Genomic DNA, 25,826 nt, shown 5'->3' with positions numbered 1-25,826 from the left:
TAGCTCTAAATTCTGCAGTCATGAAGTCTCTTGAGTCCTTTATGCTTTTTTCTAGAGCCACCAGTAGCTGTATAATAGTGCTTCTGAATTGGCTTTCTGACATTGAATTGTAATCCAGATTTTGTAACTCTGTGGGAGAGAGGACTGTTTCTGATTCTTTCTTTTGAGGTGAGGTTTTCCTTCTAGTCATTTTGCTCAGTGCAGAGTGCCCAAAAACAAGTTGTATTGGGAAAAGTAGAAAAAGAGAGGAGGGAAAGAAAAGAGAAAAAGAAAAAAGGAAGAAAAAAAGAAAAAAAAAGGGGGAAAGAAAAAAGGGGTGGGGGAAACAAACAGAAATCAAAAGCAAAAAAAAAAAAAAACACGGGGGAGTATCTTCTGATTCTGTGTACTTTAAGTCCCTTGGCTTCCCCTGGAACTTGTCCGTCTAGCTGGTCTTCTGGGGGAGGGGCCTGCTGTGCTGATTTTCAGGTGTTAGCACTTGGGGAGCTGCTCTGACCCCTGCCTGGTGCAGGGCTCAGTGGGGGTTGTTTACCCCGTGAGGCCCCAGGAGGAACAGCCCCAGTGGCGGGGCAGCTCTGGAGCCCTGGAGTCAGCTCCCGCAGTAACTCCGGAGCTCTGGGTCTGCAGGGGCCTGGAGGCTCCGGGGCGGGGCCGCTGATCTGCTCAGCTCCGGGCAGGAGCGTCCTCGCTGTCCTGGGCCCTCCCGGCCTCTGCCTGTCCCGGGGGAGGCCGGATCCTGGGCTGTGTCCCGGCGCCCTGTGCTCCCCGACCTGCGCTGTTGGGTTCCCGCTCCCGGCCGCGCAGCCCTCCCAGCGGAGCCTCTTCCTCTGCCCGAGCCCCTCCGAGCTGCTCCGGGTCCCGCCTGCGCGCTGCAGCCCTTAGGGAGCTCGGGGCGCTCTCCCGGGGCGCAGGTGTCTGTTAGTGTCCCAGGGAGCCCGAGGGCATCCCCGCCCTCCTGGGTCCTGCTCCACCTCCCTGGAGCCCCTTTCCGCCCGGGAAGGTCGGTGCAGCTCCTGCTCCTCCGGGACGGGGCTCTCCTGTCCTGGGGACACTCGCCCCGGCCTCAGCCCGGCTCCTCGCGGGCCCCTCCCCCTTGGAGGCCTTTGTTTCTTTATTTCTTTTTCCCCGTCTTCCTACCTTGATAGAAGCGCGAACTCTTCTCACTGTAGCCTTCCAGCTGGTCTCTCTTTAAATCTCAGGCCGAATTCGTAGATTTTCAGGATGACTTGAAGGTTATCTAGGTAATTTGGTGGGGACAGGTGACTTGGGGACCCTACTCTTCTGCCATCTTGTGTGTCCACCGACTGAAATTTTATACACGTTGTTTAGCAACCCCCCATTTCCCCCTCCCTCAGCCCCCTGCACCCACCATTTTATTCCTTGTATCTGTGGCTTTTACTGTTTTACATGCCTCATGCAGTGGAAGCACACACTATTTGTCCTCCTGTGACTGGCTTATTTCACTTAGCATAATGTCCAGCTCTGGTATGATGAACTTCCGTGTAAATAATGATATATTTTGCCCCTCCCCTTCTTCTCTCCAGTGCATCCGGGTGTGAGAAGGGTCTTGCTGGGTCCTCATAGTGAAAGGGAAACATGGTCCCTGGTTCTGAACAGTTAATATTCACTGGGCAGGTGATGGAGGAGCCACCTCCATCTGGTCTTTTATAATCTGCACTGCTGCCACGCTGGGGCCTGTACTCCCAGAGACTTGGCCCAGGTCTAGAAATCCCTCTCTTCAGCCGTTGGCAATGTTTTATTTTTTTTTTTTTTTTTTTTTTTTTTTTTTTTTTTTTTTTTTTTTTTTTTTCGTTGGCAATGTTTTACCCCAGGGCACTGCAGTCCACTGATAGGGACTCTTAGCACCTCCACATCTCATAACTGGGGCACAAAGCCATCTAGATTTTTCACACACCAAGTATAGGCCATGGGGCTCAGAATCGCTGCTGTTCTCAACCATCTGTCATCTGCTACCACCTTCACACCATCACCCTGTCGGAACTGCCTGTATAGACTAGTTTCTCCTGAGGCTTTGCAGCTTCCCCTTGGCCCCTAGGACGGGGGAGTATGCCATAACCTAGATACCCATGCCTCTCTGTGTTTCCTGAAGCCACTCCTCCACCCCAGACACTTCAGCCCAGAAGTTGTATTTGGTGGAGGGAAGAGAACCTAGTATTTGACCTTCCTGCTCTCCTCTTTCCCCTTTCTCTACCCCACAATCCCACCAGACTAGAAGGGGTAGGCTTCAGGTTTTTCCTTCATCATATTTTCTTCCCACTCCCTCATGAGTAGGATGGTTATCTTCTCTATCTTTAAGGAATAAATTCCATGACCAAAGCCATCCAGGATTAAAGTAGTTTAAAAAATCCTCTCTCCCTATATCAACTCAGGCATGCAAGCCTATCGTTTTGTTGCAAAGTCCTACTTAGAATAGCAGAAGTTTAATATTAACTATTTCTTTTTGGGTTCCTGCTGTATAATCCTCATCCAGATCCCCAGTTTAGGCACAAATCTCTATCAGACTTGTAGGGGAGATGGTAATTTTCACAGAAATACAAAACAGAAAAATACATTAATTTGGGAGAAAAGATACCTAAACATTGAAAGTATACTGCAAAAATGAAAGTTAAAAAGAATTAAAGAACTTTTGAGTTCAGTTTCAGAGCTAGGAATTAGCAATAGTGTTTGGGTAATACCAAAGGGGAAAGGTGTTCTTGAGCAGGGGAGTTTGAAAATGCTCTGGATGATCGGCCCACTGCACTTAATTTCAGGCTCTTCCCATGCCATGCTCTCTGGGTGTCTAGTTTCCTCTTCTCTCCCTGCTAGAGATTCCCTCGACTATTTCTTTGAGTATCCAGATGATTATTTCTTTCTAACCCACTTAATACTTTTCTTATTTTTCCATAAAATAGGTATAAAATTTCACCATTGGACATTCCTAATCAAATACTCACAAAAGCAAGTTTCTAGATAACCATATATTTGATATGTTAGAACATGTTGCCAAAATGACAAGTATAATAAGATTGGCTGTTTGTTCCTAACTGCTCTTGACACTATGGGGAAAGAAAAAGATGAGTTCTGGGATTCCAGTTTCCACCTCTAGCACCACACAGTCACCCAAAAGCTTGAAAGAAATCCTTATCCCCTGAGAATTATAAAAACCTAACCTAGGGGCACCTGCGTAGCTCAATCGGTTAAGTGTCTGCCTTCGGCTCGGGTCACAATCCCAGGATCCTGGGATCAAGCCCCATGTCAGGCTCCCTGCTCAAGCCTGCTTCTCCTTCTGCCCCTTCCTCTGCTCATGCTCTGTCTCTTTCTCTCTCAAACAAATAAATAATTTTTTTAAAAGAATTATATCCAAAAGCTTAGGGAGATTCGAATGTTTGGATTGATTTATCTACTCACCCCCCTGCCCAAGGAGCCAGAGGACTTAACTTTCACAATGACTATGGGTGTGAGGGGAGCCTCAGCATCCTAGAAGAACTCTGTAGTCACTTTTCCTATAGGTCAAAACTCTAAGGTGAACTACTGCCTCTGACCTAGGACCCTTAAATGTCATAGAGATAATTGGATCCAAGATGGCAAGAGCCACTGGTGGCACTTAATCACCAAAACAACTTAGCAGCAGTTACAATAGTAAATGTAAAAGGCAAAGCAGCAATCAGAACAGCCTGACTCACAGAGACCTATGTTATTAGCTACTTGATCATAGTTTCCCCAGGAGAAAAATAGGCGAGCAGTCTACTAAATTCTTCCTTGATTTGCATATGTTGGAAAGTTTTAGGTCAAGTGATAGAAATCTAACACAAATCACCAAAACAGGGAGTCATGGCCCCTGAGCCAGTTCCCAGACTTGAACCAGTTCACATACCCAGAACCCTTTGAATGAAGATGAGATCAGGTCACTGGAGAAGGACTCTACTATACTGCCAAAAATTTATACTGTTAATCGTTCTCCCAGCTTTCCCCCCCAAAATCTGCAGCCTTTCACAAGGTTGACTATGCACTGAGAAAAAAGAAATAAGCTTTTCAGGGGATGACTGGACACTAGTTCTGAACTGACATAAATTCCAGGAAATATTAAATGTCACTGTGGTCTAAAAGAATAGGGGCCTATGGAAGTCAAGTGATCAACGAAGTCTTAGCTCAGGGCTGTCTTGTGGTGAGTCTCTGAGCTCATCCTGTGGATATTTCTGCTTTTCCAAAATGCATGATTAGGATATAAATATTCAGCAACTGACAGAGTCACCACAGTGTTTTTATGACCTGTAAAGCATAGTAAGAAAGGCCAAGTGGAAGCCACTAGAATTGGATCTACATAGAAATATAGAAAATCAAAACTGCATTTCCAGAGGTATTGCAGAGATGAGCAGCATCGTCAAAGACTTGAAGAATGCAGGAACAATGATTTCCACCACATCCCCATTCAACTCACTTATTCAGCCTGTGAAGAAAACAGATAGTTCTTAGAGAATAACAGTGGATTATCATAAACTTTACCAGGTGGTGACTCCAACTGCAGCTGCTATTCCAACTGTGGTTTCCTCGCTTGAGCAAATTAACACATCCCCTGGTAACTGGTGTGTAGTCATTGATCTGGAAAAAGCTTTTTTTCTCCAGACCTATTAGTAAAGACCATTGGAAGCAGTTTGCTTTTTGCTGCAAAACCAGAAATACACCTTCACTGACTTACTTCAGGGGTTTAGCAATTCCCCAGCCCTATGTCATAATTTACTCAGCAAGGACCTTGATTGCTTCTCTTTTCCACAAGACATCACAATGATACATTACAATGATGATATTATGCTGATTGGAACTACTAAGCAAAAACTCTAGACTTACTGGTAAGGCATTGACATGCCACAGGGTGGGAGAGAAATCTGACCAAAATTCAAAGGTCTTCCACTTCAGTGACATTTCTGGGAGTCCAGTGATGAGGGGCATTTCCAGATACCACTTTTAAGATGTAGGATAAATCGTTACATCTAACCCCTTCCATAACCAGAAAAGAGGCACAATGCCTAATGGCTTTCTGTAGTTTGGAGGCAACGTATTCCTTTTTTTTTTTTTTTAAGATTTTATTTATTTATTCATGAGAGATACAGAGAAAGAGAGAGGCAGAGTCATAGGCAGAGAGAGAAGCAGGCTCCCCTTAGGGAGCCCGATGTGGGATTCCATCCCTGAACTCCAGGATCGGTGTGAGCCAAAAGCAGAGCTTAACCGCTGAGCCATCCAGGGGTCCCTGGAGGCAACATATTCCTAATTTGGGTGTGCTCCTTTACCGAGTAACTAGAAAAGCTGCCAGTTTTGAGTGGAGCCTAGAACAAGAGAAGGTTCTTCAACAAGCCTACACTGTTTGCAAGCTGCTCTGCCACTTGGGAGAATGGATCTAGCAGATCCAGTGGTGCTTGGATTGTCAGTGGCAGATAAAGATACTGCTTGGAGCCTCTGGCAGGCTCAATAGGCCAAACACAACTCAGAACTTTAGGACTTTAGAACAAAAACGTACCATCCTCTGCAGACAATTACTCTCCATTTGAGAAACAACTTCTGGCTTGCTGTTGGGTCTTGGTAGAGACTAAATGCTTAACAATGGGCCACCAAGTTGCCATGTGACCTGAGTTGCCCATCATGAACTGGGCATTATCTGACCCAGCAAGCCAGAGCAAGGGGGAATTAGCGGCATTCCTTATCAAATAGAAATGGTTTAGATGACATCAGGCTCAAGCAAGCCCTGAAGACACAAGGAAGTTATATAAGGAACTAGCCCAAATGCCCATGGTTCCCACTCCTGCTACATTACCTTCATAATAAGCATTCTGTGTCTGTACCAGGAAGCAAAGTCCAAAGCCAAACCATAACCAGGACCAAAACAGAGGAGAGAACTAACAGTTGAAGCCAAATGGACCAGAGGCCACAGATGATCTATTCTTGAAAGTGTTCCATATCAGTCAGGATCCAGTCAAAAAACAGAAATCACACTAGTAATTTTACCTGGGAAAATTTAACACAAAAAGTATTAACTAGTAACAAGGGATCAACTTCTAAATAGGGTAAAGAGAACTACTAATAATAGAGAAATAGTGCAGCGACTCCCTCTAAGGCTGAGAGAAAGTGCCCAAAGAAGTACCCAACTTGGAAAGTGCTCCACTCCATAGCTGAGGCTCACCTCCCTGGAGAGAATGTATCTGTGCATGTGTAGCCCACTGGATGGGGAAGTCTGCTGAAATGCTGCACAGCAAATGGTGGGAGGAAAACTCCCATTGGGGTAGGGCCTATGCTGGTAGAATTTATTGGAAAATCTCCTACTGGGGTAGTGATGGAAATCACTGTGCACCACTGGGTCTTCAATACCCCACTGGCAGGAGAGCCACTGCCATGTACTAAAACAAGAAAAATACAGCACCAGAAAGAGAAAGAAAAGCTCCTTCCTCTTGCAGTGTCTCTCCTGTGCTAATGTCAAGTCCTAATATTGTACCGGCTGACAAAGGAGAAATGTTCTAGGGTCCATCTCCAGTAGCACAAAGCAGAGCAAAGAAGAGCAGATTTGGAACTGAAACATTAATAACTGGCATGGTTTCAAAGTAGGCAAAATGGAAGTACAGGTTTAGAGAATGTCCTCAGTCCACGAAAGTGATTTTCAATGTCATGTTCATTATCTCTGACAAGAGGATACTGGGATGAACTGGGACGAACTAGTAGAACATGGTAGACATAATGGCTCTCACAATTAATATACTCCTAACTATTTTATCACAAGTCCGCAAGTCTGCCCTCCCCAACCCAGTTCTTGAAAGAAATGTATACACACCAGTTCCCTTTTCCTCTCAGCAGCTTGGTCTAAGACCTAATGAGATGGATGTCTGCAGCATGCTCAGTGTTAGGGCTGCGTGCCCATTGCTAGTAACTTCCCACAGTGTAAGCTGGAACTGAACAAAAGGAGATTGGAGTAAACATTTGCTACGGAAGCATATAAATCCAATTTGAATATCTTAAAATTTAATTGTTACTATGAATTACTATGAATAAAATGAATTCACCAACTAATTTAGTCAAAAGAGTCAAGCTGGTTGCTCCTGCAATTCAATTTAGCTTCCTAAGGATGTAATGGATTCATTGAGAGACACTGGAAAGTCTTTTCCAGGGAAACTTTTAAGAATAGAATTTTATCAGCCAGGGTCTCAGAGGACTTAATTTAGGTATAATTGCTCTTTTTTTCTCTTTCTACTGCTAAAATATGGCAAGTCTGTGACTAATTGAAGCTCCACACGGCAATCCACCCACATGACCAGAACAAGCCTTGAACTAGGCTAAGCACTGGAGAGTTGCCATTCGTTACTTCCAGGTCTGGGTTAGTTTTCTTTTCTGGCCTCAAAGCTCACTTTTCCTGAACTGAGCTATTTAGCCAATTGTGGACTTGGCTCTGCGCTCAGTGTTGAGGGAGATTTCTGGAGACGAAATAGATAGTCTAGCCAGGGTATATAACTATGAGAAGCCTTAGTTCTTTTGACAAAGGAACAAGAAAGGACCTCAACCGTGTGGCACAAACATTAACTACAAGAGATACTCGGAGATGGAGACAAGTTGCGTGTGCAGGAATTCCCCAGGCAGGGCTCTTGAAGACAGCACCAGCTTCACCTGACACTTTGTTGTGGTGGAGAGGCACCTGGGGTACTAATAGTGGAAAAATTTAAATGGTTAATGATATAAATCCTGGGTCCCTGTTCTAGCTCATCTACTCACTAGTTCTGTGACTTGAGGCAAAGTACTCACTAAACCTCAATCGGCTTATTCCTGAAGGGAAAATGTTAACAGTTGATTTGCCCACCCACAATGAGACTATGTAAACAGTAAAGTTCCATCAGCATTTATTATTCTTGAGAAGGCGCACTTAACAAGATTCCATGGTTAATCAGAATAGCTCTTTTCCTGGCCATACCTGCTTACAGTCACCTTTGAAAAAAAATGCATTTAAATAAATTTGAAAGGAAAATCACCTTCAGCTGCATAATTCAATTCACCCAGAATACAGACAATAGGAAATGAAACATCCCAGATTCACACACTTGTATTTGTTTGTTCTTTATTTTAACCTAAAGAAAGCAGTGATTTTTTTTAAAGCTGCAAGCAACTGTGCCAAGTATCCAGGTTTCTACGGCATATGACAGCTGAGAGTCCAGGATGCGTTGAAAGCTCTATTTTTAGTTTTTAGTCAAAGGATAAAAATCAGACCTTCCTGTGGGAATCATCTACACTGAGTCATGCAACACCATCAGGCCAGAATAAAATAGCTCAATAACCCAAAGCATTCATTACCTATGAAATAAAGAAACAGAAGCAGTTTTACAGATCCCTCCCCCTGTAACCTTAGAGCTTCTGTGCCATTCTCTGAGATAAACATGGTTACCCTCAGTGCAAATGGACCAAGCAGCAGAATTATTAAATTCAATGGGAAAGAGAAAAATTAAATTAAAAATTCAGTGTGATTTACAAAGGCAAGATTATTTAAATCTAAGGCAAGGAAGAAAGCAACTGGACATCACTCTAAATATTATTCAATAAATTGTTTGACTGATAATGTTTAAGCTTGCTGCCCAACCTGGAGTCTGTTTCCCTTTTCCAGGGTCAAACACATAATATTTGGTTACTTTAAGAATGTGCAAGATGTAAAAAAAAAAAAAAAAAAAAGAATGTGCAAGATGTGAACACAAAAATAGTCTTCCATATTGTCTCGCCATTGTGGACCCATACTCAGAAATTTAGATGTGATCTGGTTTAAGCACCTCCATTTTTAAAGTGAGGTACCTGATGCCTATAGAATGTAAACAACTTGCCTGGGCAAGTTAACAAGTTAGTGGAAGAGCAGGATCTAGAGCACACAGAGCAGAAATGCACAAATACTGTAAATAAAGTCTTGGTTTTCAACAGGGGAAAGAGCAGGTCCCAAGAACCTAATGTGATGGAGGAATCATAAATTCGTAGCCAAAAGGAACCACAGAAATCATCTCTTCCGACCTGCTCACCTTAGAGATGAAACAGGACAGGACAGAATAAGGTGTTTGCCTAGCAACACTCAACTAGTTAGTGGCAGAGGCTGGGCTAGAACCTGGGACCCTTGGTCTTTGCTTGGGGATCTTTCTGCTTCACTAGCATTGAGATTCTTCTCAGGCAAAATTCTAGAATTGATTATTAAACAGATGGCTTGGGAGCATTTAAAAAAGAAAGCAGTCATTAGCAGCCAGCATGGGTTCAGTTAGAACAGTAAGTCATGCCAGGCTAACCTCATTTCCTTTTTGATGCAGTTACAAACAAATGTACACATTATTGTGGTAAGCTAAAATGGGGGGACACTCCAGCAGAATTGAGGTGAGCTCTATTTACCCAGCTTAAGGCTATAGCCAGCCTATCTTGGTCTTGGTCTATATTTTTCCTCTTCTTGTTTCTCTGACCTCTGTTTTTTTTTGTTTGTTTGTTTTTTGTTTTTTGTTTTTTGTTTTTTGTTGTTTTTTTTTTTTTTTTTTTTTTTTTTTCAGAACTCAGTAATCCTCCATTTCTCTGCCTAAGACTGGAGCCAACTGGTGAGAATCTACATGCCTTCTTTAGTAACCTTTGTACAGCTGGGATCCTTTATCTTGTCCAAATTAGAGATAAAGGATTCATATCATTGTAGAATTAGTTTTTTGTGTGTGTGAATGGTAAATATTAGGGAGAAGACACATAAACATAACATCCTTAGTGCAGGAAGACATTGGGAGTTTGAGATTCACCTGGTGATTTTTCTGGACTGGGCGTGTACTATGCATCCCCAAATGCCAAGAGCCCCAGGAAGGAAGGAAGATACCATTTCTGGGAGATATATGTTGAGATGAACATCTTTCAGTTTGTGGTGATATCAGATTATCAGGCTCTCCCACAGATCACTGTGGCATGGGTTATTATGGAGAAAAGAGGTAGGGGAATTTTGAGGGGATTTTGAAAAATTTGCAATGCGAGAAGAGGTTAATCTGCATAAATCTTTGTCAAATCCCTACCTTGGACTTAATTTACTTAACAACAGTGCTCACTACCAGAATGTCAGAGGGCAACATGAGGTTACCAAAGTCTCCTAGACTAGAGAGGCTCACCCAGGAATGTTAATAGGTATATAGTGTACTTTAACTGCCAGAGACTTCCATGGTCTCCTCATCAAACATTTCAACCAGATTTTAGGCCACCGTCCATGTTGATCGATGATTCTAGAGCTCTCTTACAAATCGACCACTGTCCTCTGTTCTTGACTCTTTAGGGTATAATTGATGACCTGGATGAAAGCATATGTTACTTATTAAGTTAATAGCTAAAAATTTAGGCTTAACTTTACTTTCTAACAATTCTATGCAAAAATGGTGCAGCCCTGGGAGAGAGTAAGTTACCAGAGGTGGTAAAATAGAGGCTGGATGAAGCCTTAGTGGGGACACACCCGAGAGGATGTAATGCACCTATGAGGCTGTGGGCCTAAATATCTTTAAGATTTCTTTCCATTTTGTGGTTCAGTTATTCTAAAATAAAGGTCCATGAAAATATCTGAAATGCAAATGTGTACCACTTATTAATGGTTAGGGAAAGTAGTGTTTGTTTCTTTTTTATTACCCTCTTTTGGTTTTTGCCGGTCCAAGGTGACACATGCCATATGTACTCAATATGCTCAAGACCTGGATGAATAACTCAGAGGAGACCAACTGACAATGGGGAGTCTCTAGGTTAAGAGAGTGAGACTGAGTCATAAATGGATGTAAAAAATCATAATTGCAACACAATGTTTGAATGGAAAAGATTTCCCAGAGTAAAAATTATCTGTTTACCTCTATAATACCCTAATGTGGATGAAATATTACTCAAGGGCAGAAACTGAGCCTAAAATATGTTTCTATATCAAATCAGAGAACTCATCATGATGTGTTTTATAATCATTTTTAAATGACAGTATCCATGGTGCTTTCAGACAAATATGTAGCAAGAGGAGCTCTCATTCATAGAAGGGAACTCTCGCTTTTGAAAAGGAACCCAAGGGTGCATGGTTCCATGGAGGCTGATAAGCATGCATCCTTGTCAGTTCTCAAATAGTCAAAACCCATCCTGCCAGAATCAGTATCAACCATTAGGAAATTACTTAACATCAGCAACATCCTCCCCATTTTCTTAAACATTGGAGTCAAAATAATGCAAGCAAACACAAATAGATGAAATGTCCCTATAGTTTAAGATCTCCCTAGTTAGTGACAGAGAAATGTATATAAATCACAGGTTGGCAGAAGTTATGGCAGGGGTGGTAGACAAAGAGTGGAAAAACTAGGCTCATTCCAGGCTCCATGCTTCCATCACTATGGACCCTCATCGGGGTCTCACATTCTCCATAAATCCTCATTTAGAGGGAAGGATTCTTGGAGATGAGATAGTCTAGCTAAATTCCAAAGGATGAGAAGAATTCAGCCACATGAAGAGAGTTTCAGGCAGATGCATCAGGTGTAAGGGTCCTCAGGAGAGGCAATTTGGGGTTGTATTTGAGGAACTTACAGGGGTTGGTGTGGCTGTGAGGCGGGCAAGGGTGGGGGGTACGGGTGGTGTGGAGTTGTATGGGTTGGAGGTGTTCAGAGAAGCCAGATCATGTAGGGCCTTTTTGCGTGTAAGGTTTTTTGGTTGTTTTGTTTGTTTGTTTGTTTGTTTTGTTTTGTTTTTTGTACGCATTGTGGAAAACAATAAAGGATTTTAAGCAGGGCAAAGACAGGTCTTGAATTACAATGCTCAAAGCTTGCTCAAGCTCTTCTGTGGAGAATAGGTTGCAACAGCATCAAGAGTGTAAAAAGTAGGAAGACCAGCTTGGCAGCAACTAAAGTTGTGAAAGCAAGAATAATAAAAGTTTTAAAAAGAAGTGTAGGAGGAGAAGTGGAAATTAAGATACAGTTAAGAGGTAGAACTGACAAGACTTGCAGCTGATAACTGAGATGTTATTGTATGGATAATCCAATGAAGCATAAGTAGGTTTTTAAAAGTCTGAATGTACAAATGCAAAGCATTGCTATTAATATGACAACACAGACCAAAATGTGTGGTTCAGGCTATAAAAGGCTACTCTTGGTAAACATGGTTGCTAAATTTATTTCTGAGCATAAGGAGGAAAGAGTTGCATATATACATTTACCCACCAGGCAACTGAAGAGCTCTGATGGGTTCTTTCAGTAGGCAGGGCAAAAAAATTATCAACCATAATTACTATTCTAATTATTTCCCACTATAATTCCCCCATGATGGACAAGTTAGAGCTGCTCCTTTCAGGATAGGTCTATCCTTGCATACCTGGGCAACATCTTTAAGTCACTAGTTCCATGTGGATCCCAGGACTGGTTCCATGACTGTTTTCCAAGAGGGGCATTCCCAACCCCTACTCATGGAGTCACCTAGGACAGCCTTGACAACCGACTAATTTTACAGGACATTGGGATTTGTAAAAGATGCACCCGCAAGGGCAAAAATAGCCATGCAATTTTGGAAGCTCCAAATAAAACCATTTACATGATGTTATATAGAAAAATGAAGTGGTTTATTATCTGAACTTTTTATCTTTGACTAAAAGGATGAGCCGTATTTAGACATAGCCCAAATCACCGCTCCATAAAGAGCTTAGGGCTACCCTGATTCTGGAAGATGCTATATAAAAAAAAAAAAACAAAACCTGTTCTATTTCCAAGGCTGCTATAGATCCAAAATAAATCATCAGCAGTCTGTACATTCATTTATACATACATACTGTACCTTCTCTAACTGAAAATATTCACACAACAGATTGAATTCAATATGCTTTCCCTGAAGATGTTATTCTGAAAAATAGAAGTGCTATTGCCTAAAATAAAAAAGATAAGAACATTAATTGCACAGTGTTTCTATTGCCTCCACACTGTCTCCACTGATGATTTCTCTTAACCTCTCCAAACACAAAATGATCCAAATAAAGATTTGAGTTGAATTAGAAAGTATATGGTCCCATCCCAATATTTTGAGCAGCTTGCATTCACAAGTCAGAAATTCACAACTGTGGCCTAGGCAATGTCTTTAGGAAGTAAGTATTTCCAGTCCCCTTGGGATCAGTATTTGTTTTCTAGGTATTGCAAAGCAGAAAACAGACATCAGTATACAGTGGCCAACGTGGAGTCCTTTTGAAATGACATGGCTACCTTTTTCTTTGTTAAATAAAACAAGACTGTTTTAAATGATATCACTCAAAGCTAGTAAGGATGTTATCAGTTGCTAACAGCACTTGCAATTGTTCTACTTCTTTCTGAGAGTAATTAAGCAATCTGAATCAAAAACAATAAAAAGATGTTCACCTCTTACACATATTACAACTTACGAAATTGTAGCTTAATAAAACATTCCAAAGTATGGGGAAATAACATATGCACAAAGAAGCGTTTCAGATCATTAATAGTAAAAAAAAATTGGGGAAAAACTATTTAATAGTAAAAAATAGGAAAAAAACCCATATATCTCACAACAGGGAAATGATTAACTCATTTATGGTCCATCCACTTAATCTAATAGAAAACCTTTTAAAATTTAGAGTTATAAAGATGACATAACAGTATGAATAGTGCTTCTGATAGAAAATGAGTTAAGCTTTATGATTATTTGATGTCAGTAACATAAAAAGGAAATGTCCATATTGGTAAGGCCAACTATCAAAACTGGACTTAGATAGAATTATTAACAGATAAACTGAGTCACATTAAAATTTTTAAGAGTAGGGGGGGATCCCTGGATGGCTCAGCAGTTTGGCACCTGCCTTCGGCAGGGCGTGATCCTAGAGACCCGGGATCGAGTCCCACGTTGGGCTCCCAGTGCATGGAGCCTGCTTCTCCCTCTGCCTGTGTCCTTGCCTCTCTCTCTCTCTTTGTGTGTGTGTGTCTCTCATGAATAAATAAATAAAATCTTTAAAAAAAATGTTTAAGAGTTTGTGTGAGCATTTATCAATTTGAATCCAGCAAAGCCAAATAGGAAATGGAGCCAGACTTCGAGAAAGGACAGAATCCAAGAAAGGAAATGATTTGATTGGCGATGGCTTAGTCTCATTGGTTGCTACGCTTGGGTGTCCTTAGTGTTTCCATTTTGTAACCTCCTGAGACATTTGCAGGCTCAGATTTTGGGTTTCCTTACCTTGGTCACCATGGCAGTAGAGCCACATCCTCCCAACAGTCTTCTTGTTGAGCGTAACAGAGAGAGAGAGAGAGAGAGAGAGAGAGGCTATGCTCCAGTCTTCCACTTCTGTGGATTTTGTGTGGGTTATAAAGGAGCACAGAAGCTTGGCCCCAGCTGAGGCTACACTGCTTATTCCTCCAAATCATCTGAGCTGTGGGTCCTCTAATAAAGTGGAGCGACACGTTGCAAAGACAATCAAGGCTAAGTGCAAGGCTGGCACCTACAGCAGTGTCCATGCCTTTCCTTTACAACGATACAAAAATCCCTGGAAATAGAAACCAAAAAACTCTTAAGACTGCATGTCAATGATGCATTAATACCCAATTGGAAAATGTCAATAATCAGTCCTTTGTGGTTAGCATACATGATTTCTTATGACTGATGTTTTTTTTCTCTAAGCTCACCAATAATAATAAGGACCTCTTGTTGTACCTTGGAAATGATGTTGTAATGATCTCCCTCTGAAATAGACTTCCTTCCATTCCATTGCCCTCCCCGGTGTATCTTTGTTCTGCTGCAAACATGCCATTGTTAGACAGAGAGAACTTCTGGCCTCCGAGCTCTGATTCTGAATCCCTGGCTTGTGTCTGTCCGGCCCTCTGAGAAGTATGATTTGTAAGTAAAAGGCACCCTGAGGCTCACATAGATTCACAATTTATCTCTACAGTTTTCATGTTACCTTGTTATCCTAGTGTTGCCTTGAGGCTCTTGAAAATAATACTTAAAAAAGACTCACATGTCTCATATCTAAGGGAAGTTTGTGATTTCTTTTCTTCCACCCACCTTGTTTGAAAAAGGAGCAGTGGAAGCTTGGGATAATACAACAGATTTGAAGAAAGAAATGAGGATGAAGAGAAAACAATAGAAAATAAGTTGCTGCTAGGGTAAGGATAACACCCATAATGCATTTTTAACATCCTTAAAAAACTGAGCTGTACATTTGATTTATAGCTTCCCCAACCTCCATAGCAAGCATAGAGAAGTAATTATGATCACTAACATATATTCTTTACAGTTACTCTGTGGAAGTGTTTAAAAAGTGTCCATGAGTGGATGAACGGGTAAGGAAAATAAGATATATATACACATAATAGAATATTACTCAGCCTTAAAAAGAAAGGAAATTCTTTATTTGCAACAACATGGATGAACCTGGAAGATACTCTGCTGAGTGAAATAAGCCAGTCCCAGAAGGACCAAATACTGCGTGATTCCATTTATATGAGGTATCTAAAATAGATTCACAGAAGCAGAAAATACAACAGTGGTTGCCAGGGGTTGGGGGACGGAAAAACACACAGTTGTTGTTTAATGGGGTTAGGGTTCCAGTTACACCAGATGAATGAGTTCTAGAGATCTGCTGTCAACGTACTGCCCATAGTTAGCAGTGCACTTCAAAATTTGAGAGTAGATCTCAGGTTGTATTCTTACCACCAAAAAAAGGGGGACACAGGAAACTTTGGGAGATGTTGGATATGTCTATTATCTTGATTATGGTGAAGAAATCGCAGGTGTTTACATACATCCAAACTCATCAAATTGTATATATTAGATACGTGCAGTTCTTGTATATGGATTATACCTTAATAAAGCTATTGAAAACAAACATAACCACACTTGACCATTTTTTCTAATATTATCAAACAATAGGTTTGCTGAACAGAAGTCCATATGCAGAACAAAACATAATCGTGGATGGTTAAGGATAATGAGTCTAACACATAGAATATCGATGACCCATGTAATCTATGTTCATTTCTGCCAAAACATTCTACTTTTAAGCATAATACTTTTCTTTTAAAAGAAAAGACAAATAAAAAGACTTTAGGGAATAAGATTATCTTTCTCTCATTCATATTTGATTATTCATATCTTTTTCTGCTAGAAGGTGGGTAAAGGAAAATTTTCTTTGCAAATCAATGTGGTCAATAGCATTGGTCAATGTGCACACACTGATAAGCCCTCCTTAGGTGACCTCAGGACATTAGCGCCAGTAGTAAGTATGACAATGTAGGACTGGAAATGAAGTTACTGGGTTCAGGGTGGATAACATCTCTGATTCGTGTATTTCCATAGTGACCTTCAAAATACAGGAACAATGAGCTAAAACAATCTTATTTGTAGAAGTATGATTGGGAGGTATGGTGCAGTTTTTATGCTGATTCATCGGCTCACAGTGAGATAAGCTTGCATGAGAGTACCCAAGAAGCCCTCAACATTCATTAGACATATCTTCACACCATAATTTGTAAGGTAAAGTGAGCCTTTAATATAATAGGGTTGCAACTGGTTAATAACACAGCTATAGTTCCATGTACACTTGTCTGCAAGTAACGATAGCCTAGCTGGTTATTTTTAAGTCGTAGATGTTTTTTGACCATTTGCTTGCTCTACAACCATGATGAGGTATAACTGATGTAAATAAACTGTCCATACTGAAACTGTACTGTCTGATGAGTTTTGACATAATCAACTCCCAAGAAACTATCACTACAGTCAAGGTAATGAACCTGTCAATCACCCTTGAAAGTTTTGTTCATGACTTTCACACTTTTGTTATCATTGTTTTGTATCTGCCTGTTTCCACTATATGGCAAAGAATTTACTTTCTTTAGGTTCTAACCATTTCATCATGAAGCAATGGATACTTGTCATCTGCTCTTTTAAACACAATCGATGATTGTCACTTTTCCAGGTATCACGAAAAGCATTTCGTCTTACACAGAAAACTTAAGCTCTATAAGTGAATTAGCTTCTATGTATTTAAGTAGGGTAAGATACCAGGAAGAACTGGCCAGTCACTGTCTCTGGACAGGAATAGAACACCCAAAATGAAGAGGAGGTGGTGCGGGGGTTGGGGGAGACTGGCATCACTTCAGTATGAGGAAGTGGCATAAGGAAGAAACAGCCCGATCTGATCTGCTGTGGCGGGGCCAGTCCACCATCGTTCCATAAAAGGAGCATATTGTTTAAAACATGCCAGAAACTAGTGAAGTCCTCAATAAAAGAAAAGAAAGGAAGAACAGAGGACAAAAAGGAAGAGAGAATGGAAGGGAGGAGAGTAATAAGACATTAAGAGCAAGAGGAAAAAAAGAAGCAGTAAAATGGCAGTGGGGCCTTCGGCTAACATACATAGTGTGACTTTACTGATAAAGAAACCAGAAAAAAAAAAAAAAAGAAAGAAACCAGGGAAGGTCCTGAGATGGGTACCCTTGAAAGCCAGCCCCGTGTGACACCGTGGCTGGGTTAGGAGCACGCAACAGGAAGGTGACCAAGCTGTAATAGGACTCCTCCACCATCTCTGCCCATAACTAGGGCTGGAGACAGAGGAAAACTTTCCCTACTCATGAAAAAAGAGCTATTTTTGTCAAGTTAAATGAGCCTTAACCTGCAGAGTTGAATTGGCAGATGAATATTGTTAATTGGTGCAGTTTCTTCAGTGCAGGAAAGAGTTTCCAGACTAGCAACTCATCTGCCACACAAACAACAGTGTATTAATAAAAATGAAATGAAGCTTCAGAATCCTTGTCAACGATGAGCTCATAATATCCTGTGCCCCTTCACTTTCCTAGAAAAGGAAGCCCCACCGTAAAGCTAGCACCATGACATCCTCTCTCCAGGCCATTCTTTACATGACAACAATTCAAATGTAATTTTTTTTCTCTAAGAATTTCTACGTTTAGATGTCAAATCAAGTTGTTCTAATGGCCTAATTGTGATCCTCCCTTCATCAACAGACTTTTCAAGGAGTTTCTGATTGAAAGTAACCAGGCAACTCTGTCAGGTGCATCTTATTCTGAAAAGCAAGGAAGCGTGGATAAAACAGAGGGGAGAACCATCCCTCCTTTTAAGAAATTATCAACTTCATCTATTTTACAGTTTAATGAATGTGACACATATATATTCCCAAATAACCACAACCACATGGAGATATGGAACATCTACATCACTCCAAAAATTCCTGGTGTTAGACAACCACCGACTTGTCTTCTGTCACTGTAGATTAGAGTTGCCTTTTCTAGAATTCTATATAAATGAAGTAATATTATGACTTTTTAAAAGCTCAGCTTAATGGTGTTTTTTTAAAGATTTATTTATTTATTTTAGAAAGAGAATGCACTCATGAGAGAGAGACAGATGAGAGAGAGAGAGAAAGAGAGGCAGAGAGAGAGAGAATCCTCAAGCAGACTCCCCACTGAGCATGGAGACTGATGCAGGGCCTGATCCCAGGACCCTGAGATAACCACTTGAGTTGAAACCAATAGTTGGATGCTTAACCAACTGAGCCAACCAGGTGCCCCTCAGCTTAATGTTTTTGAAATTCAATGCACACTGCATGGACATCAATAGTCTATTCCTTTTTTATATATAAGCATTTTTACTTTTATTCTTTTTTTAAGATTTTATCCATTTATTCATGAGAGACCGAGAGAGGCAGAGACATAGGCCAAAGGAGAAGCAGGCTCCCTGTGGGGAGCCCAATGCAGGACTCAATCCCAGGACCTCAGAATCATGACCTGAGGATGTCCAACCACTCAGCCACCCAGGTGTCCAACAGTCTGTTCCTTTTCATTACTTCATTGTGTTCTATTATACGAATATACCTCAGTGTGTTTACCTGTGGACATTTAGATTCTTTTCTGTTTTAGACTATTATGAATAAAAGCTAACATGAATATTAGCATCCAAAAATTTTTGTGGACATATGTTCTCATTTTTCTTGGGTAAGTACTTAGGAATGAAACTGCCATCTCATATAGTAAATGTATTTTTTAACTTAAAAGAAACTGCCAACTGTTTTACAAGCTAGCTGTACCACTCTTCATATTGCCATCAATAATGCATAAGATTTCCAGTTGCTCCAAACCAGAGCCAGTGAAATGGGTATCAAGTTATATCTCATAATGGTTTTAATTACACTTTCCTGATGACTAGTAATGTTGAATATTATTAAGTTCTCTTGAGACATGTTTAAAATCCTTCACCCATTTTTTAAAAATATTATCTTATTGACTTGTAAGAATTCTTTAAGTATTTTAACACAAGTTCCTTGTCAGATATATGTATTGTGAATATTGTCCTTCAGTCTATGACTTGTCTTTTCATTTCCTTTTAAAAGATTATTTATTTATTTATTTATTTATTTATTTATTTATTTATTTATCTATTCATTTATAATAGACACACAGAGAGAGAGAGGCAGAGACACAGGAGGAGGGAGAAGCAGGCTCCATGCCGGGATCCCAATGCATGACTCAATCCCGGGACTCCAGGATCGCGCCCTGGGCCAAAGGCAGGTGCTAAACTTCTGAGCCACCTGGGGATCCCTCATTTTCTTCAAGGTATCTTTCAAGCAACTGAATTTTAAATTTTGATGAAATTCAGTTTCTCCAGTTTTCATAGTTTGTGTTCTATGTTTCTCCATATTTGCCAAGTTTTTCTCCTGTTTGTCACTAGACATTTTATAGCTTCAGATTTTAAACTTAGATCTATCTGCCATCTTCTCTTCTTCCCAAGCCAAACTGTATCCAGCTTTATTAAAGATACTTTTCCTAAACAATCATGGCATTTCTCACTTTTTTGCAGGGTCCTCTTTAGGCTTGGGCTCTGGCTTCAAAGAAGCAGGTTTAGCAGATACCTTTGCAGATTTCTGTGGCTCATCCTTCACCTTGGCTTTATCTTCTTAGCTTCCCCTTCAGCCTTTCTCTTGGGCATGTTGGCCACAGTGCTGGGACATGGGTGCTGGGCACGGGTAAGCAGCCAGTCCAGGAGGTGCTCTCACCTCTTCTTCTGATCTATCCTCCATCTTGAGTAAATTTTTGCAGATGACATGACAAACAAAATTTGAGGTTCTTTTTTATCTTTATATCTATTCAGATGGTCAAGTCCTGTTTGTTGAAAAAACTATCCTAATGGAACAACTTACCATCTGTATAAACAATCAACTGACCATATACGTTTGGTCTATATCTGGATTCTATTCTATCCATCGATCCATATGTCTATTTGTAAGCAAATACTACATATCTTGATTAGTTATCTATTAGAAAGTCTTGAAATCAGGTAGTTCTAAGTCCTGCAACTTGGTTCTTTTCTTCCCCTTAAAATTATTCTGACTGTTCTATGTCTTTAGCATTGGATTCCATATAAATTTTAGAATCAACTTGCCAATTTCTACAAAGAAATTCTGTTGAGATTTTGATTATCATAGCATTCAGTTTATAGAACAATTTGGGTACAATTGACAACATTGTATTTTCTTTCATTTTACTGTATTTTATTTTATTGTGGTAAGAATTCTTTTTTTTTTTAATTTTTTAAAATTTATTTATGATAGTCACAGAGAGAGAGAGAGAGGCAGAGACACAGGCAGAGGGAGAAGCAGGCTCCATGCACCGGGAGCCCGACGTGGGATTCGATCCCGGATCTCCAGGATCGCGCCCTGGGCCAAAGACAGGCGCTAAACCGCTGCGCCACCCAGGGATCCCTGTGGTATGAATTCTTAACATGAAATCTACTCTCTTCACAAAATTTTAAATATACTATTCAGTACTGTTAACTCTAGACACAATAATTGATAAATTGATTAATTAGCACAAGAATTGATACCTTCACACGTTGATTTCAGTTCAATCCTTTACATGCTATATCTCTGTATTTATATCATCTTTAATGTCTCTCATTTTTTTATGTTTTAGAGTCCAGCTCTTTCACATATTTTGTTAAATTTGTTCCTAAGTAGCTCATGTTTTTAGATGACATTAAATGGTGTAATTTTATAAAATTTTATTTTCCAATTGTTATTTTAGTATATGGAAGTATAATTGAATTTTTATATTGATCTTGAACCCTATGAGTTTGCCAAAATATCCTAATTTGCATATTTTTGAGCTAGAGTTTTTTGTTGTTGTTTTAAAGATTTATTTATTTATTTGAGAGAGAGAGAGAGAGATAGTCCTCAAGCAGACTCCCTACAGAGTGCAGAGCCTGCCACAGGCCACCATCCCAGGACCCTGAGATAATGACCTGAGCCAAATTGGTTGCCTAATTGACTAAACCATGCAGGCTCCAATGAGCTATAGGTTTTTAAAAATATTTTTTCTAACCTTCATTTTTATGAGAATGAAATGGCACATGTTTGACTGCTTGATATCCTCTCACAGGTCACTGAAAGCCTTAATTTTTTTCTTTCTGTCTTCTCCATTTGGATAGTGTGCACTCAAGTTCATTGTTTTCTTTCATAGCTCTTAATATCTACTGTTTATTGCATTCAGCAAAAATGTCATTTATATATTGCATTTTCAACTCTGTAAGTTCCATTAGGATCCTTTAAAATATATTTTCCACATTGTACCTCATGATTATATTTTTCTCTTATGTATGTATAGTAAATATTTGCATGTACCCTCCCAAGACTATATAAGTAAATACAAGTAAATGCATATGTAGTAAATATTTAAGTCTCTGCTAATTTTATCATCTCTGTTTTTTCTCAATCTTTAATACATTTTTATCCAGAGTATGAATGACTTTTTATTATTTTTTCATATGCCTATTTATTTGTTTATTGGAAGCTAGGCTTTCTGATTAGTGTGATGCTGAGTACTAGATTTTGTTGTCTTTAAAGAGTATTGAACTTTGTTCTCAAATGTACTACAACTACTTGAGGATCAATTTAATTTCATTAAAGCTTGTTTTTAGGGACATGCTAGGGTGAGGCTAGTGTTGCCTTTACTTTAGGGATGGTTTCAATCTAACCCGCGACCTTTCAGGGAACTCTAGGTGTTAACTCCACCAAGCCTCACAGAAAGTTGAACATCCTCCAGTGAACCGTGGGAATTGCTAGCACACAAATCCTACGCCATTCTTTCTCTTGGCCTCATAGAATTTTACCCTTTCCATGTGCAATTTGGTATTCTACAGCACCAAGGTGACCTCCATGCGTGGATTTGGATCTCTTCGCTGGCATACCCATCTCTTGGGTACTCCACTCTCAAATCTGAGTCACCTCAACTCGCACAGACTCTGGTCTCTGTCTCCTCTATTTCTCCACTCGGTGTGACCATAATCTGTTCATGTTTCTCCTGCCCAGAAAATGCCCCCAGGCGGAAGGCCAAGCTCTCGGGACTTACTCATTCATCATTCCTATAGGTCTGTGGGACAGACAGACTAGTTCAAATCTTGGTTTTGTCATTTCCAAGCTTTGTAACTTTGGGTGAGTCACTTAAATTCTCTGGGCCTCGGTTTGCTATGAAGTGTAACAATATCCAGCTTTCGGATTTATGATAAAGACTAAGTAAGGTAACATTTATAAACATCTAATAGAGTAACTGAGTACATAGTTGGAGCCAAATAAATTAGGGATATAACATATGTATTTCTGTGTGTGTGTGTGTGTGTGTGTGTGTGTGTGTGTGTGTTCATTTTGTTCTCTCTTGCTCCCTCTCTCACTGTTCTCCTTTTTTTTTTTATGATTTTATTTATTTGCGAGAGGCATAGAGAGACAGGCAGAGACATAGGCAGAGGGAGAAACAGACTCCCCACAGAGAGCCCGATGCAGGACTCGATCCCAGGACCCTCTGATCACACCTTGAGCTGACGGCAGATGCTCAAACACTGAGCCACTCAGGCGTCCCTCACTGTTCCCCTTTCTGTGGAATGCTCAACAATAGCAAATGCATATTTAAGACATACTGATCTACATTTTATTCTGTTTCCCCACATGGCAACCCAGCGTGTTTGTTGTCTACTTACATTGTGGAACCAATAAAAAGTATACATTCCCTTTCTGGAGAAGCAGCTCATTCCTTGAAGTTCATGTCCAGCGTTCCATAAATAACAATCATCAACTCAACTCTGAAAGAACATTTCAGACAGCAATGCAATCAGAAGAAGGAGTACATTTTTTTGAGGAATGGAAAATTATTTGGGGGGATATACAAACTCATATTACATAATGGTAAGAACAGCTGCCTGGATACCTCCTTGCTAACCTGGATGCTTCCACATGAGCTGTGGGGACTTAAACTAGTCACATAGTCTGCCTGGGCCTAAAAATACCACTCACAACTAGCACTTGTAAGAAATTCCTGTACCAAGCACGATGCATTCATTTTCGTATTTCGTTTTACAGTCAAGGCTAAAAGAACTTAAGTAAATTGTCCAAAGTTTCTGAGCACTGCTGCAGTGGTTTTAATCCAAATCTGCTTTATTTGGTTAAAATCATTGCTCTTAACCAAATGGGGAGATTGGACTAGCTTATCTTTCAGGTTAGCTAAAGCTCTAAAATTCAATGAATTTATTAATTCAGGTCAAGGAAAGATCAAAACAAAAGATAGTTGTCCAGAAGGCACCACAATGAAAGCTATTTCTTTGAATAAGGCAAAATTCATTTCTTTGAATTTGCAGCTCAACTGTGCCATTTAGCACATGTGAAGATATATAAGGTCTAAAGTAACATATGCAGAAAGCTGTTTCTTTTCTCTTACACTCATGAGTCAGGACACTTGAAGCCAAGGAAGAGTTCCATGGAGGGCCCTGAAGTTTGAAATTTCCCCTAAGAGAGCTCATGCATTAGTGGCTCCCACAACTTTCTAGCCTGGAACTTCTTATATTTATTCTTTAATGTATCCAATGATTTACTTGTCCATCATTTGTTTCCTTAATTAGACTGCTTTCTCCCTGGAGAAAGGCTCATGTTTTCTACAAACCCAAGGTTATCACTTCCTTTGCATGTTTGTATTTTTAAGCATTTTTTTTTCACACTGTGGTCCACTTCAGGAATCTTTGCAGTCCACTGACTATCTACGCATTGTCACTGGTTTCCAACTTACAGCCCTTGGTTTTCTTTTAATATGGAAGTTAGTACAAATTCCACCATAGAAATCTGCAGTAGGACCCGACAGTGGTACCTGTGCTCAAAATCCACTTGTTTCCCAAATAGCAAACTGACTCAGTTTGTGCTCAGCTAAGACAGCCTGCCACACTATCATTTATTTTACTCTCACACATACTGGAAAGCGTACTGTGTGCTTTAACATTCTTGAACTGTAGACATCAATTATCTGATCTTTGACAAATTTTGCATCCTTTGTCTCCATTAAAGGATCTACTTGCTATCTTTAAATACCTATTTCTAAGCTACCAAGGTTTTGGTGTTCAATTGGCTTGTAAAACATTTTATTTATTAAGTTGGTATAAACCCAATTGGTATAAACTCACATTGGTTTATACCCCTGAGCAGCAGCATTAAAGAAAACAACATAAAACAGACAACAAACTAAAGTTGTTCATTCAGTTAGAATCCAAAAAAGTAAAAATTAAAATGAAGACAGGCTCTAGCTCTAAAGTAATTCATTCATTTATTTAATCATCGATATTTCCAATCCAGCCCCAGAGACATGATGACAGATGAACCGTATGATTGAATAAATGCCTGAGTAAATATGTACTACTTGAGAATTATCATGCAGGAGTCAGTAAGGAAGATTCTTAAAATTTCAAAATTAATTCCTATCTCCCCTCACACATCCCAAAGTGTATGTGTGCTATTACCAATAAATTAATCCCCAAGGAGAAAGGAGAGCTATTGCACCAAGTTTGAACTAATTAAAGCTGCCGTTTGGAGGGGCTCCTGCTCAGAAAATCCTCAACTCAAAATGGAATCTTGGGAGGGTACATGCTACGGTCATAGGACATCATCCATCGACAGGGGAACAATCTGCTATTTTCCATTGTAATACCAAGGTTTGTAATTTGAGTTTAGGTACAACTGTTGAGCACTACTGCAAATTCCCATGGTGAAGAAATTTGTGAAGTGCTTTCGTGCTTACGAAATCTTTTCACTTCCATAACCTAAGGATGGAAGCTCTTGCTCATGGTCACCACTGAACCAAAGATTAAAATAATGGAGCAAAAAAATAAAATAAAAAATAAAACAAAATAAAATAATGGAGCAGTCATTTAAACACTGAGCAGTAAAAATAGATAGTATGCATGTAAATGAAGTCAAGAGACAGAGAAATACAGAAAATAAGAACAGTGTGGCATCAAGATAAAAAAGCTTTTGCACAGCAAAGTAAACATTCAGCAAAACCAAAAAACAACCAACAGAATGGGAGAAGGTATTTGAAAATGTCTCATCAGATAAAGGACTAGTAATCAATCTATAAAGAACTTATCAAACCTAACATCCAAAGACCAAATAATCCAATCAAGAAATTGGCAAAAGACATAAACAGACATTTTTCCAAAGATGGCCAACAGACAACATGAAAAAATGTTCAATAACACTTGGCATTAGGAAAATACAAATCAAAACCACAATGAGATACCCCCTCACAACAGTCAGAATGGCTAAATTTAATAAGTCATGAAATGACAGATGTTGGTGATGATGTGGAGAAAGGAGAACACTTACATTGTTGGTGAGAATGCAAGCTTGTGTAACCACTCTGGAAAACAATATGGAGGTTCCTCAAAAAGTTAAAAATAGAGCTATCCTATGACTTAGCAATTGCACTAACTGGGTATTTTCCTCAAGGAGATAAATGTAGTGATCCAAAGGGGCACCTGCACCCCAGTGTTTATAGCAG

Source organism: Canis lupus, chromosome 2 (assembly GCF_003254725.2).
Source record: "Canis lupus dingo isolate Sandy chromosome 2, ASM325472v2, whole genome shotgun sequence".
NCBI lineage: Eukaryota > Metazoa > Chordata > Mammalia > Carnivora > Canidae > Canis > Canis lupus.
The sequence above is the reverse complement of the archived record's forward strand: the minus strand, read 5'-3'. Positions refer to the sequence as shown.